Source organism: Pteropus alecto, unplaced genomic scaffold (genome assembly GCF_000325575.1).
Source record: "Pteropus alecto unplaced genomic scaffold, ASM32557v1 scaffold35, whole genome shotgun sequence".
In the NCBI taxonomy this organism is placed as follows: Eukaryota; Metazoa; Chordata; class Mammalia; order Chiroptera; family Pteropodidae; genus Pteropus; species Pteropus alecto.
Window position 1 is genome coordinate 9,696,588 of NW_006437828.1, and position 14,303 is coordinate 9,710,890.

Below are 14,303 nucleotides of genomic sequence, written 5' to 3' on the forward strand. Positions count from 1 at the left end.
ATATAGATAGATAGATAGATAGATAGATAGATAGATAGATAGATAGATAGATGACAGATAGATGACAGATATTTATTCTGAGGTCAATTCTAAGCCTTCTATAATTATTATTTTATTTACTTTTTTGATACTTTTCCTTTAGAGCAGTTTTAGGTTTACAACGAAATTGAGAGGAAGGCACAGAGATCTCCCGTGCGCCCCCTGCCCCCCACCCCCATGCACGGCCTCTCCCACTGTCAACATCCGCCACCAGAGGGGACACTTGATACCGTTGCTGAACCTGCGCTGATGTGCCATCATCACCCAGAGTCCTTAGTTTACCTTCTGGTTCCCTCTTGGGGCTGTAGAATCTCTGGGTTTGACCTAATGTATCATGACATACATGCAGTTAAAGGTCTTCCACGTCTTTGCGTGACTCGATAGCTCACTTCTTTTTCGTGCTGAATAGCATTCCGCTGTCTGGGTGGACCACAGTTGACCCATCATCTACTGAAGACATCGTAGTTGCTTGCGAGTTTGGGCAATTATGAATAAAGCTGCTAAAAACATCCACGGGCAGGTTTTTGTGTGGCCATAAGCTTTCAACTCCTTTGGGTTAAAAAGATACCAAGGAGTGCAATTGCCAGATCGTATGGTAAAAATGTTTCATTTCATAGAAACCGTCAAACTGTCTTCCAAAGAGGCTTGTACCAAATTTTCCTTCCCGTCGGCAGTGAATCCTCAGAGGAACGCTCGTACCGAGCTCCCCGCCGGCGTTTCACGTGGTCACTGCTTAGGAGTTTGGCCCTTGTCACAGGTGTATGAATTTCACTGATTTCCCAGACTATCCCTAAATGTTATGTAATTGGTGGAACATCCGACAGCCTTGTAAGAGTCAGGATCGAAATCCGGTCACCGAGACTGCAAAGCCTGCGCTCTTAACCATGCAAACACAGACTCTCCAAAGTACCGTGCAGAATCTTCCACGCAGCCGCATGGATAGTCTTCTGTCGTGGAGACAGATCTCCGACGTGAACACTCTCCTGTGTTATCATCATGCTCCCGGCATGCAGGAGGTAGTTTTCTATCGCTGCGTCACGAAGTGCCACAAACTCGATGGCTTATCACACTCCTTGCATGTGAGCTCCCGGGTCTGTGGGCCAGGAGTCCGGTTTGGCTGGGTTCTCCATGGCTGCCATCAAGGTGCCGGCCAGCCGCGTTCCTCCCTGGAGGCTCTGGCAGAGAACTGGCCGCAAGTTGTTGGCCAATTTCGGTTCTCTGTGGTCGGAGAACTCAGGGCCTCACTGGCTGTCAGCCAAGGGGTCGCTCTCATCTCCCGCAGGCCACCCACTTCCTTGCCACGTGGCCCCTTCCATCTTTGATGAAGAATCTCCCTCGGGTCGAATCCTTCTTGCACTTTAGGTCTGTGACTATACTGTTTCTGACACAGATTCAAGGGCTCATATGCTGAGGTCAGGCCCATCTGGATAAAACTTTCCTGTCTTAAGGTCAACTGGTTGGGGACCTTCATGACATCTTCAGAACCTCTTCACGGCAGCACCTAGATATTGTTTGATTTGCTCACTGGGAGAAGGTGTGTGCACGCGGAGGCTGGTGTCTCGGGGGCGTCTTAGATTCCTGTCTACCGTAACGCATGCATACCGTTTCTTCCCTGCATTGTCAGCCGTCCAAAGGCAGAGATCACATTTTGTTCCCTGTGTATCTTTCGATTCAGTACTTAGCAGAGGGAAGACACTCACTAAACATTCCTCGATGGTTGATTATCATTGCCCTGTCACCATGATGCTCGTTATGTATAGGATCGTCATTGTAACTTTTTGTCCTTAAGCTTTCATTAACTTATTTTGCTATAAGTTATACTTTTCAAAATAATGACTAGGAAAGTTGAGTTCTAAGATCCAAATTCAACTTTTTTCAGTAATTTCTGTGAATTTTGATGTCAAGACGCTAAACAATTAGGGAGAAAGTTTTCAAAACTTGATGGATTTTGCAGAATGTAGCTGAGGGTCAAGATCTAAAAAAAAATTCATAATTTCTTCCCCTGGCTATTTTAGAGGAAAAATGTCAGAGAAGGAGTGTGCTAGCAATCTGGGGTGCATTCACTATGAATTTCTCAAGTTCAAGAGTATGTGCTAAGTAGAAGGAAGAGCACGTTATGTACTTCGATATTGACTTCCTGTCCGTGAAACTGGGCGCCCACCGCTGAATCGTGAGAGATGTCACTCCATGGTGACCAGGTGGCCCATATCCCTGAAGCATCTCTCTTTTTTCAACAGTACTTTTCAAGAAAAGGGGCATGTCCATAACAGCATCCCTATTTGGTACACTTTGGGCCATCGGTCCTCGTCGGTGACTCTCCAACTCAGTCTGTGGAGACTGAAACAAGAGACAAACTGACGGCAAATTTTTAAAACTTTAGACTTTCATACTTGCAGCTGTGGCTGTAGGCCACGCCCAGCCACGTTCCACTCTTCAATACAGAAATTAAGAAGTGGAGGCATGAAGCCACAACAAGGATAGTTTTTGGTTGTGATTAAGCTAAAATGACCAGGACAGATAAGGAGGTAAGAAAGGACAAAAGGGACCTTGAAAATTTCATCATAAATGTGAACTACATCTGTCAGTTCCTTTGTGGCCTTGAAGCTCAGTGTCTGTATCGAACCAAACAGCCTATTTCCACGTCCGCCCCTTCGCATTTCTTTGCTCTCCTCAGACCTCTCTCCCCTGCACCCACCGCACTGACGTACTTCCATCGCCCCCTTCCACAGACACGGCACCCGAGGTCCACCGTGCTTTCCCGCAAAGCACAGAGGCCCAGCCGGGCCGAGGACCAGACTCCCAGCTCTGTGCACTTTGCTTTGAGCTGGCTCTCATGCCGCCCTTGGACCTCATGCACTCCCTTAACAGCTGCACTTCGCTCAGACTGAGGACAAGGCGGACAGCTTCAGTTTCCTCCTGATTCTCAGGAACTCCCATCTGTCCTGCAGAGGAATCGTGAAAAAGTTAACATTTAGTGGGTGAGGGAAAGGAGTCTGTGGAAGTAACTGAATAAGAATAAATGGCTGGAGGAAAAGCAGTTAAAAAATATTGTAAGGCTTTGGGAGAAGAGAAAATTTTGAGGAGGGAGTGATCAGAGTATCGAAAGCTACACTGAGAGAAGCAATAGACACATATTTGTGTCTATTACATTTGAAAATTGCAGCATTACTTTTCCTAAGAAGAAGTCACAAGGAAATTAGAAAATACGTTGAGATGAATATAAATGAAAACAAATTTGAGCTTGCACCTTTGCTTAGAGGGAAATTTATAGCTATAAGCAGCACCTTTTAAAAAGACACCTAATAACCTAGGCTTTCCCCTTAAGCCCCTGGAAAAAGAAGAGTGAATTAAACCCAAAACAGAGAAAGGAAATAATAAGGATTAGAGCTGAATTTAATAAAACAGAGAATAGAAAAATAATAAAGAAAATCAATGAACCCAAAGTTGGCTCTTGGAAAAGATCAGCAAAACTGACAAACCTTTTGAACTAGACTGACCAAGAAAGAAAAAGAGAGAAGATTCAAATTGCTAGAGTCAAAAATGAAAGAGAGGACATTGCTACTGACCATCAGAAATGAACGGCTTATGAGGGAATACTACAAACTACTGTATGTCAACAAATTCGATAACTTGAGTGAGATGGACAAATTCCTAGAAACACAGAAACTACCTCGACTGGCCCGAGAAGAACTAGAAGTGAGCCTAGAGCCTCTTCCTGCGGGGGAGGAGCCACAGGTGGGCGGAGACTAGTCTTTGAAGACGATTGGCCCAGAAGGCAAAGGGCGACATGGTTTCCTAGAGAAGCATGGGGCCCACGGAGACTCAGGGTTCCTTCGTTTTGGTTGGATTCCGTCTTTAGGATGCGGAAACTTGAACACAGTAGCGTAACAAAGGACCGACGGAGATGAGCGGTTGAGGATATAAGAGGAGAAAGGAACAGGGTGCCTGGGGAGGAGGCAGGAAGTGACGTACAACTCAGAAGAAGGAGGAAGCCGATGCCTTGCCTGTCCTCAGCCACGAGGACCAGGGCGTGGGAAGACAAACGGCCTCTACTTGGAGGTGGGGGGTGTCACAGGGAGGCAGGATCTCCTAGGAGACTCGGGCGAAACGGTGCAGAGGGCACAGACTGGGAATATTTTCAGATGAACAGGTGTCTTGGAGGACATAAAGACAGTGACTAAAAGAGAGGCCAGCAGTAGTAGGAGTGGGTGGAGATGCTCTTGGATCTCATCACCATGGAAGCCTAACAGAGCTGTATTTTATTTCAGCCCTGGGCAGAGGACCATCCCCAAAGCCGTTCTTCTTTCCCAGTACCCCAGAATGAGTTGAGTGGCCCTCGCCTACACACATGCCACCCTGTGATTCTTCTATTAGAGGAGTTAATCGTGTTGTATAATTGCATGTTTATTTGCCTATCTCTCCTACTAGATCATGACAGTATCATCTTGCCATAACAGTTTTAGTAGTTTTCTTTTCTCACTTATTTTTTTTTTTAGATCTCCAAACCAGTGATTATAAAAAGGAATTAAAATCTTGCTGTGGAAAATTTTAAACATATACAAAAGCATCAGGAATGGTACCATGACTCACCTCAGCACCCAGGTTCAACAATGATGAATTCATGGCCGTTGGTCCTTCATGTATGCACCCACCCTCTCCCTCCAACTTGATTCTTCTAAAACATACCAGAGACATCAAATATCATGTCATCTGAAATGTTTTAGTATATGTTTTTAAAAAATAATTCTCTTTTTGAGAACATAACCACATACCCTTATTACATATTTGAAAACTAAATATTTTCTAACATCATCATATATCAAGTCAATGTCCAGATTTCCTCAGTTGGCTCATAAAGGTTTTTATATATTTTTTTATCATTGCCGTTGGCCGATACAGCTGTGAAGTTTCTTTTAATCTACAGATTCCCGCTGCTTCTCCTGATTTCTCCGTGCAATTTATTTTTTGAAAAAAACTGGACTATTTATCTAAAAGCGTTTCCAAAATTGTGGATTTTGATTATTACATCCTCATTGTGATCTTTTACATATTTCGAAAAAGGGTTTCTTTTTTAAAACATCATTTACCTTGTTAAAATATATAGTTTAATCCTCATATTATAATTATTGGCATGTTATCTCAGGATCTATGACTGCAAATAGCAAGAACCAATTCCACCTGGTCTAAGCAGAAAGATGGAACTTTAGGAAGAGGCAAACGAGCCAAGGCTGGGGGCTGCCTCCCTCGGGCCAGCCCGCCTGGTAAAACTGGATTATGGTAACGATTAGACAGTAAATTTACTAACGTTTACTAAATTTACTAAAAATTAAATTTACTAAATTTACTATAAATTTATTAAAATTAAAAAAGAGCTTACATTCTCATAGAGAGCGACACACAGTAAATGATAAATAGGTAAAATACATAGAATGCTATTAAATGCTATAGAGAAAACGTATATGGACCCAGTGACCTACCGAGACCGTGAGAGCTCTCTTCACCTCTCTCCTGAGACCTGTGAATTGGGGTGACAGTTCCCAAAAGTGGGGACCCTTATGAGCTGGGCATATATCTACTTGCAAATGACCAATGCGAGAATTAAACTGACATTCGGGCACAGGTCAAAGGACAAGGAGATGGGCTCTGACTCCCAAACTCTGAATTTCCACGTGTGGCCATTTTGTCTACACCCCCAACCAGTCAACGCATCACTTGAAGTGAAGTTGAGAGGACGCCGGGGTTTTTCCGGGTAGAGTGGCGGGGAAGTGTAGACTGAGGAAGCCACGTGGCTGGAAACAGGGGCCATCAAAACGGGAGAGGCCTGAATGGGGAGTGGCCTGTTGTGACTTCTGCGCAGATTCCACACTGGGGTCCCACATGGGGCGGGGGCGGGGAGTCTGCGGAGCAGGTGGGATTAGATGGCGAAAAACTTTGGATGCCGGATATTTGAATATAATTTTCAAAATAGAGGGAGCCATGGAAGGTTCTAGAGCACAGGGTTGCCACGTGCCATCTACAATTAAAAAGAATAAACGCAGAGGTAGAAAGAAGCATTAGCATAGTCTCCCATGAAACCGGCAAACCATTAAAAACGAACGTGGTCACTGGTGGAAGTCATTCTCGCTTGTATTCTGGTCTTCCCTGAATTTGTGTTTATTGGGGACTATGTCACGGATAAAGCAGAGAAGTTGTTAAGCACTCATTGCCCGGGGCCAGCGAATGGCGCAGTTTATTCACAGCATCCTCCTCCTCACCACCTGCGGAGCAGCGGGGCTGGAGAGCCTTGCGGAGGGGGGTCGCTGGAGAGGGTTCGCTGTGCCCCCCACGAATCGGAGGCCGTCCGCCCACGGACTCGAAGTAGAAAAGCCTCCGAAAAAAAATAAAAAGATACACGAACGAGCCAGGCCTTCGGTGAGATGCTGCGAGTGTGTGGCCCTTCTGTCTGAACCCGGCATTTCGGCTCCGCCACGGATGGAGACGCCCTGTCCCCTCCACGCCGCTCACCTTCCCGCACTGCGGTGGTTAGCCCCGTCTGGTTTCAGTGGGTCCACGTGCGTTCCCCTTGACCGCGACCGGCTTGTCAGATCCTCGTAGTGATAATACCACCTGTCCACTTTTATTTCGGCTAATACCACGATGGTTCCTGCGCAGGCGGTCGTGGAGCAGGACTCGATTGAACTGTGCGGCATCTAAGTGTCCGACGCACGGCCTGGCTCATCGACGGATGAGCAGAACTGGACCTTGCTGGTGGGTGGGCGACCTGCCCCTGCACAGCTTTGCCACTTCCGCGTGGAGAAGACCAGAGACCGTCTCTTGCCCCTGGCATTTCCTCCTGTCACAGGCAGGAGGGGAGTTTATGTCCCCTTACATAGCGAGAAAAGTGATGAAAAACAGGTGTATTTTAAAATCATGCCATTTATTTTAACAGACTCCCTCCCTTCCTCACTGAGTGGTTGCAAAGGTCCGATGAGAGTAGTTGAAACTCCTTTGGAAGCTGTGAAGGGCAAACCTGCGCCTGTCACAGCCACGCCTAAAACACCCCGCCGCCCACCGCCACCCGGGACCTCGGACGGGAGTCTAGAGTCCGCGCTAGCTCACGGGGTGCCTCCCCAGCCGGACTCACCCCGGCCGCCGCCTCACACTGCGGGCTTCACGCCTTCAGGGCCCTCAGGGCCGGGTACCACATGGGGCTTTGTTCAGGCCAGTCCCCGTGTGCACCCTCCTGTCCTGCTCCCCCTTTCCCCCTCATCGGGGCGGGTGCTCCTCCTAAAAGCTCCCTTAGCAGCCTGTGCTTCCCCCAACAGCACACTGACGTGTGGGGCTGAACGGTTTTCACTGTGGGAGGCTGTCCTGTGCTTCCTAGGGTGCTTAGCAGCATCAGTGGCCTCTGTCGGCTAGATGCCAGGAGTACCCACCTCCGGTCCTGACAACCAAAAATGTCCCCTGACACCACCAAATGTCTGGTGGGGAGCAAAAGTGTACCCACTGCTCTAAAGTACTGCTCGTATTGGGCCAATCATATCCAGATACATTCAGATGCTGAAGAAGGAGGAGGTGGGGGGAGAAGGGGGAAGGAAGGGGAGGAGGGGGAGGGAGGATAGAGGTGGGAGGGGGGAGGAGGGAGTAGAAGGAGAAGCTTCCTATATTTGCGAATAGCTGTCTGACCTTGTATTAGAGTTACCATCACACTAATGACAGAAAACTCTCGATCTTGCTAATTAAAGGTGCCCTGTTCTCTTCCAGTTGAACACCATCTCTGTCGTTGTGCAAAACATGAAATGTTCTCTGACCTATAATTTCAGGTTTATTCAGGAATAACAGCTGCCGCCAGTCCTTCACTTTGGCGTGAACTGTAAGTTTGCCTCTGAGCACATAAATATCCTAAAGGATTGTTTGTCTATGCGTGTCAGGAGAGGTAAGGGCGACTTAACGAGCTGAGTGTAGGGGAGGTTGCAGGTAGGGGGTCTGGGCAGTGGCGGATGAGGAGGGAAGGGGCCCTGTGTCCGGCCTCCCTCTGCCTGGATCCATTTCTAGCTTACTGTCCAAGCAAGGTTGTGTTAAATTCGACACCTAAGGGCCTTGAAATTTTCCCCTTATTTACCCAAAGAAGAGAGGTACATGGGTCATAGGAGTGTTATCTTGGAATTTTGCCTACCGCGTACCCCAAAATATTGGTCGAATGGATACACGAAAGGAATGAAAAGGTACATCCCGTTTGTCTTCACAATAATGGTGGGATGTTGGCAGAATCATCATTAACTTGCAGAGAAATACATTCGGTCTCAACACAGCAAGTGACAGAATTCCGTCTGAGCCTCTCGAGCCTCCATCCTGCCACCACGTCCCTGGCCAGAGGCCTGGCACAAGCAAGTTTGGCTTCCGCTCTGGCTAGAGCAGGCCGTGAGGTGGAGGCAGAGGCCCCGGGGGCGGCTCATGGTTGTACTCCTCACGGATGCAACCCACAGGCACCAGGCCACCCACCAGGCTCCTGGGGCCAGTCCCAGCCAGGCCAGGGCTTCTGGACACCAGGCGACGGCGAGGAGCAGCTTTCTCCTGCCCAGAAGTTTCACCATCAAGTCTGTGCCCAGACCTTGGCCCCTGTAGGTTCTCTGCTCCATTGCTCTCCCTGGACGGAGACGGAGAAGCTGCCGAGACGTGCGTCCTTCACTCCCTCCTTCGTTCCGGTGGCTTCGAAGGCCATGCCCCTTGCTCTGGTGGAGATGCGGTGTGAACAGTGGTGTCCAGATCACACAAAGGCAAGAGTCCCAGAAACCCCTACGAGAGATTATGGGGACAGTGTGGACAGTGGTCATGTTTTATTCAAGTAAAAAATAGTGTGTGGGTGAATAGCAACAGATTAGGCTCTTCCTTTGATCCGCTTCCCAGGCATCCCCCACTACGCACCAGACAGTCCACGCCTTCTCTGTGTCTGGCCACAATGGCCTCTTTTTCCTCCCTGTCCCCTCCATCCCTCCTAGTCTATTTATGGTCTTTAATAAGCAATAGCTTGTCATCTGCCTTTGTGTTGATACTCACATTTTTATCACATGGGAATTCCATATTACATATTAAAGCCCCCCCATTATAGTATGATATGCATAATGCATAGGCAATCATATCCCATCATAGCTTCGCAGCATGCCGGGCGTAAATCCAAGGTGCAAGATGTTCGTTTGCATATTTTCACAATCCGCTTTAGGCCTTAATTACAAAGAAGCAATAAAAAAAGATGTGACTACATTGATCTTGTGGCTGGCGTCTTTGTCATGCACTTCATGTCGACCATTGCCATTGACGTTCAAGCATTTGTCCTCCTCGGTGGCTGCTCCTCAGCCAACTGAGAGCATCCCAAACGAGTTCTCTGCAGCCTTATGAATATCCAGCTCATTCTGTTCCACTTACTTCTCCTGAGACTCAAAACAAAACAAACCTTTAGGACATTTATGTGCTCAGAGGCAAACTTATAATTTACCCAAAAGCGAATGACTTTTGCGAGCAGCTGCTATTCATGAGTAAACATGAAATTAGGTTTCAGAGAGGAACTTCTTCTATCTCACACAAAGAAAGCTTCTGACTGCTTCTTACATAAGGCCAGAACAAAATGGTCAAGGGACCTGCAGAACATAGCTAGATGGTCCAAAACAAGCTTTTGTGGCTGGAGTCTGAACTTTTGGAGGCAGTGAGCTCATTTGTGTCTTCTTAAACCTGCTTCCAACAACCGCTCCATCCTATTGATTCTCCTTCCAGCAACCGACTTGTTTAATGAAAACTGAAAGGGGGAGCTGCATAGACAAAAGCATGGGGGCATGGAAAGACCTTTCATTTATGGAAATGAAAGCAATTCATCACGCCTGGAGGTCAGGGGACTAGTGGGGTTATAAGAAATGAAAGATAATGGAGACTCGAGCATCAGAGGCCATTTGTTAAGAAGTTTGCGTTCTCTCCCAGGGTTTCCCTGAATACAGTACCCTCTGTTTTGAGTTGAACGGTGGCCCCCAAAAGCTGTGTCCACATCCTGACCCCTAGCATCCGCGAATGGGAACTTATTTGGAAAGAGGGTCTTTGCTGATGCGATTGACAAGGATCTTGAGATGAGATCCTGCTGGGTTATCCAGGTGGGCCTACATCCAATGACAAACATCCCTACTGGTGACGAAAGACAAGAAAGCCATCATGAAGATGGAGGCAGAGATTTGGGGCCAAGTGGCCGCAAGCCCGGAAAGCTGGCAACCACCAAATGGGAGGGGCAAGGAACGGACCGTCTCTCTAGAACCTCGGGGCGAAAACGGCGCTGCCAAGGCCCTGACAGTCTTCTGGCCTGGGAGCGGCGAGGGAAGGCGTTTGCGTTGCGATAAGCCACGCGGGTCGTGCTCGTGTGTTCCTGCCGCCCCAGGCGGCACACGCTTCCACGCTCCGGTCCCCACGGCCATCCATCCGCTCTGCGCCCTCCGCACGCCCCTGAGCGGCCCAGGTGGAGCCGGGCCCTTCCTGCGGCTCACCCCGGTGCTCTCGGCGGCTGTCACCCTTCCCGTGTTCCTGCCCCCAGTGCGGTCGTTTCATTTTCTGGTGACACCCAAGCTGTCTTCCCTTCGGCACAGGTGCACAATGCCCCGACGCTCCCGGGAGGGCCTGCAGGGATTCCCAGACTCCTTTCCAAAGACGCGACCGGAACCTGGGGACTGGGCGTCACGTTTAGGACATCCCCTGCGTCCCTTCACTTGCTCACAGGGGCTTTGAAGGGGTGGGTAAAGACGGAATTAGATTTGTCACCTGACACAGTACCCAGAGCAGCCTTCTGCTGCGCTTCCTCTGCACCAGGGGCGACCTCGCCCCACCTCCTCCCGCTCTGGGCCCCCCCGAAATCGGCTCTTCGGCTTCCCTTCGCCGTGTTGGCACAGCTGCCTGCCTGGGAGAAGGGCCAGAACTCATCAACTCACAAACCCTCTAATAAGAGGTTAAATACATAATTTGAGGCGCGATCGACACGCACAGAAGGGAATTGTGTGAGCTCTAGGAAAGGCGCGTCTGCTTCCAAACGCCCTTTCTACTCCCAGGGCGTCTGGGCTCCCCTGTGCGTCTCTCCCGACGGCTTCTGGGGCGTCCTTCGCAGAGTCCCCATCCCGCCCCCCAGCTTCAAATCCTGCCCCCCGTGATGTAGCGGGTTCCGGCCTGCCTCAGGCCTCATTCTGAAATTCAAGTTCAGCAAAGCCAGAAGCCGCCCCCCCACTCCTAGATGCGGCCCCGAACCCCGCCCCTAGAACCGCCCCTCCGCCGAAGCTCACTCAGTATTTCACGCGAGCAGGTGCGGTGCTTTCCGTGAAAGGTCAAGGGAAAAAAAATGTTTCCACCTCCAGAAACTTATATAACTTATTTTTATCGCCAGGAAAAAAAAAATCCGTTTCAAAAACTTAGATGACACGGGTAAAAGTGTAAGAGTGTCATACCCGGACAGAAGGAAGTCTTGTTGAGACAGCCTGACTGTGGACAGGATTATGGTATCAGAACAGCCTTTTAGGATGTTTGCCAAGGTCTATCCGCGTTTGACCGTGCTTTCTTACAGACCTGGAAAGCCGCCTCCTAAGACTCTATGCCGTAGAAAATATCTCTCAGAGGTGTCCTGGGATATACGTGTGAGATGCTGGTGTAACAGCAAAATATCAGAGAGAGAATCGTTTACCAATAAATAAGAAAATAGTTTGGTAAATGACAGTACATCCACAGAAAAAGAGCTGTAGTCATTCCAAAGAAAGCCTTAGATGTACATATGCCGACATGAAAGGATGTTTATGGTACTTTGCTGGGTGTCTGTTTATTCTTCACCGGGGTCAGGATTGTGAATTTACTCACATTACACTCAGTTATGTAAATAGAATGTTATCTCATTATAGCCCATTACAGATCTGATCTTATGGACGCTCCCCGTTTGGGGTGGCCGGGGTAAACATCTAGTCCAAAACCGCAATCTCAGCCGGTCTAATGATCTCAATAACCATTCCGTCACTCTCGCTCTGCTTGGAAACTCAGGCAAATGCTCAGGCCTCTGCAAGAGGAGGTCTGCGTGTTTGCGGAAGGGTGTGGTTTGGGGGCCCCTGGCACTGGAGGAGGGGGCTTGGCCCGCTGCTGGCTCCAGTGGGGTCTCACGGAGTGTGTACTGAGGTGTGGCGTGTCCAGTCTTTAGTCCTGGGCCCTGATCTCTTCAAAACTGCAAATCTACTCACGGCGCTCCTTTGTAAAACAAACATTACCGGCCTTACATCGCCCTTCGGAGAAAGACACAAACCTGAACCCCATCTAGGAGCCCCTGCGTGTGTCATCCTTCGCTGCATCTCCTGCCCTGCCCTGTGCAACCCCGCCCCCACCCCGATGCACAAGGTCCTTCTCTCAGTCCCTCGAATGTGCAAGGCTTTCGTGCTGCCATCCCGTGTCACACCCTTCGTGAACTCCCATTATCCCTCGAGACCCTCTCTTCATCCACGTTCCCTGATCTCCTTGAGGTCTTCAGTTCTCCCAGTTACATACCAAAGTATCTCTCTCTTCAAGCCCTGGTCACAGTGGTAACTTTATTTTTATTTGTGACGTGTGGTACCTGAAACAGATTATCCATTTGATGAATATTAGTTTCTTCTTCCTGATTTATACTTTAGGCCTATGTGCCAAGGGGTATATGCCCCCAGGAGAATGTCAGCTACTTCCGCCTGCAGATCAGTAAGTTGAAGTTTGAGTTCTAAAACAGCTGGTGAATTTCGATTCGAATGAGTCAGCTTCCCAGAGCCCTGTCGCACGGGACGCTGCAATGTCGTATCAGTTTCCTGGGGCCATTGTAACAGATTGCCACAAATTTGGAAGGCTCGAAACATTTATTCTCTCAGTTATCACAGTCTGGATGCCAGAGTGTTAATCAAGGTGGCAGCTCTCGCCGAAGGCTCTCAGGAAGGGCGCTTCCTTGCCTCTTCCACTCCTGGCGGATGCCAGCAATCCTTGGCGTTCTTTGGCTTGGAGACAAATCGCTCCCCTCTCTGCCTCCATCACCACGTGGCCTTCTCCCCGTGTGCCTGTGTCCAAATTTCCCTCTTTCCGTGAGGATGCCAGCAAGTGGATTAGGGCCTGCCCTGATCTAGAAGGACCTCGCTCTAACTCTACTGACTACATCTTCGAAGACTTTATTTCCAGATAAGGTCACATTCTGAGGTTCCATGTGAACGTGCATTTTGGGAGCACTATTTCACCCAGCAGAAATGTCCATAAGCCATTGTTCTGCAGGTTCGGGGTACCGAAGCTTGGGGTCCCATAAACCATTGTTCTGCAAGTTCAGGGTACCAAAGCTTGGAGTGCACGGTTCTGGCAGCTGGAAGGATATGCGAGGAGCCGTGGGCAGATGTGACATGGGTTTGTTCAGGCATAGAGGACACACACAGGCACAGCTCCAGTTCTGCCCCAGCCCCCAGCCTGCACAGACAGAGCTGTTCTTATAACGAGGTGCACGATAGTGGCTTAAGGCCAGGTACTATAATCCATCACAATCTACAGGGTGTGTAGGATGCTGCATCTAAGGTTCACAGGATGCTGTAGCTAAGGCCATCCGGAAACTGCACAGCTTGCTGGGACGGAGCCTGACCTCATCCATTTTGTTTGTCGGTTCTGTCATCCAACAGCCATCATGAAACATGTTCATAAATCATCACTAAATATGCGCCTACAGGCTTATTAACATGCTCGTAAACAAAGGAGCGATACAGGATTTCTTCCTCCAGGCCCCGCACATGTGAGGTCAGAGACGATACTAAAGCCACGGAACGAATCCCCAAACAAAGCGAACTCCCCTTTGGAAGTAAGAGCCATAGCATTTTGCTGAACAGAAAAGGATGTTTGTGAAACACCGTTTAGTGTTTGTTCTCCTGAGTCATGGCAGTAAATTCACCCCCACCCCCACCCCCACTAAGATCTGTAACTGTAAGGTCAGTCCATTGTGGACTATTAACACGTCTGGTCTAATGGACTCTCTCACCTACTGTCGATGTGATATTAAAAAGAAAAGATATAAAGAAAAAATTGAAAAATGAATCAAAACACCAAACATCTGCAGACTATAGACTTTTCTTCCTTTTGTGTAAGTTTTCAGCATCTAATTCCTTGTGGTTTGAGTTTTCTTCTTGTTTGCTTTAGATATAATTTTTACGGCAAGCATATTTGTATTTAATACTTTATACTTGATCAGTGATGAGCTTTTTCTTACAAACCCCTGGGAGAAAGAACTTTCTCATTTG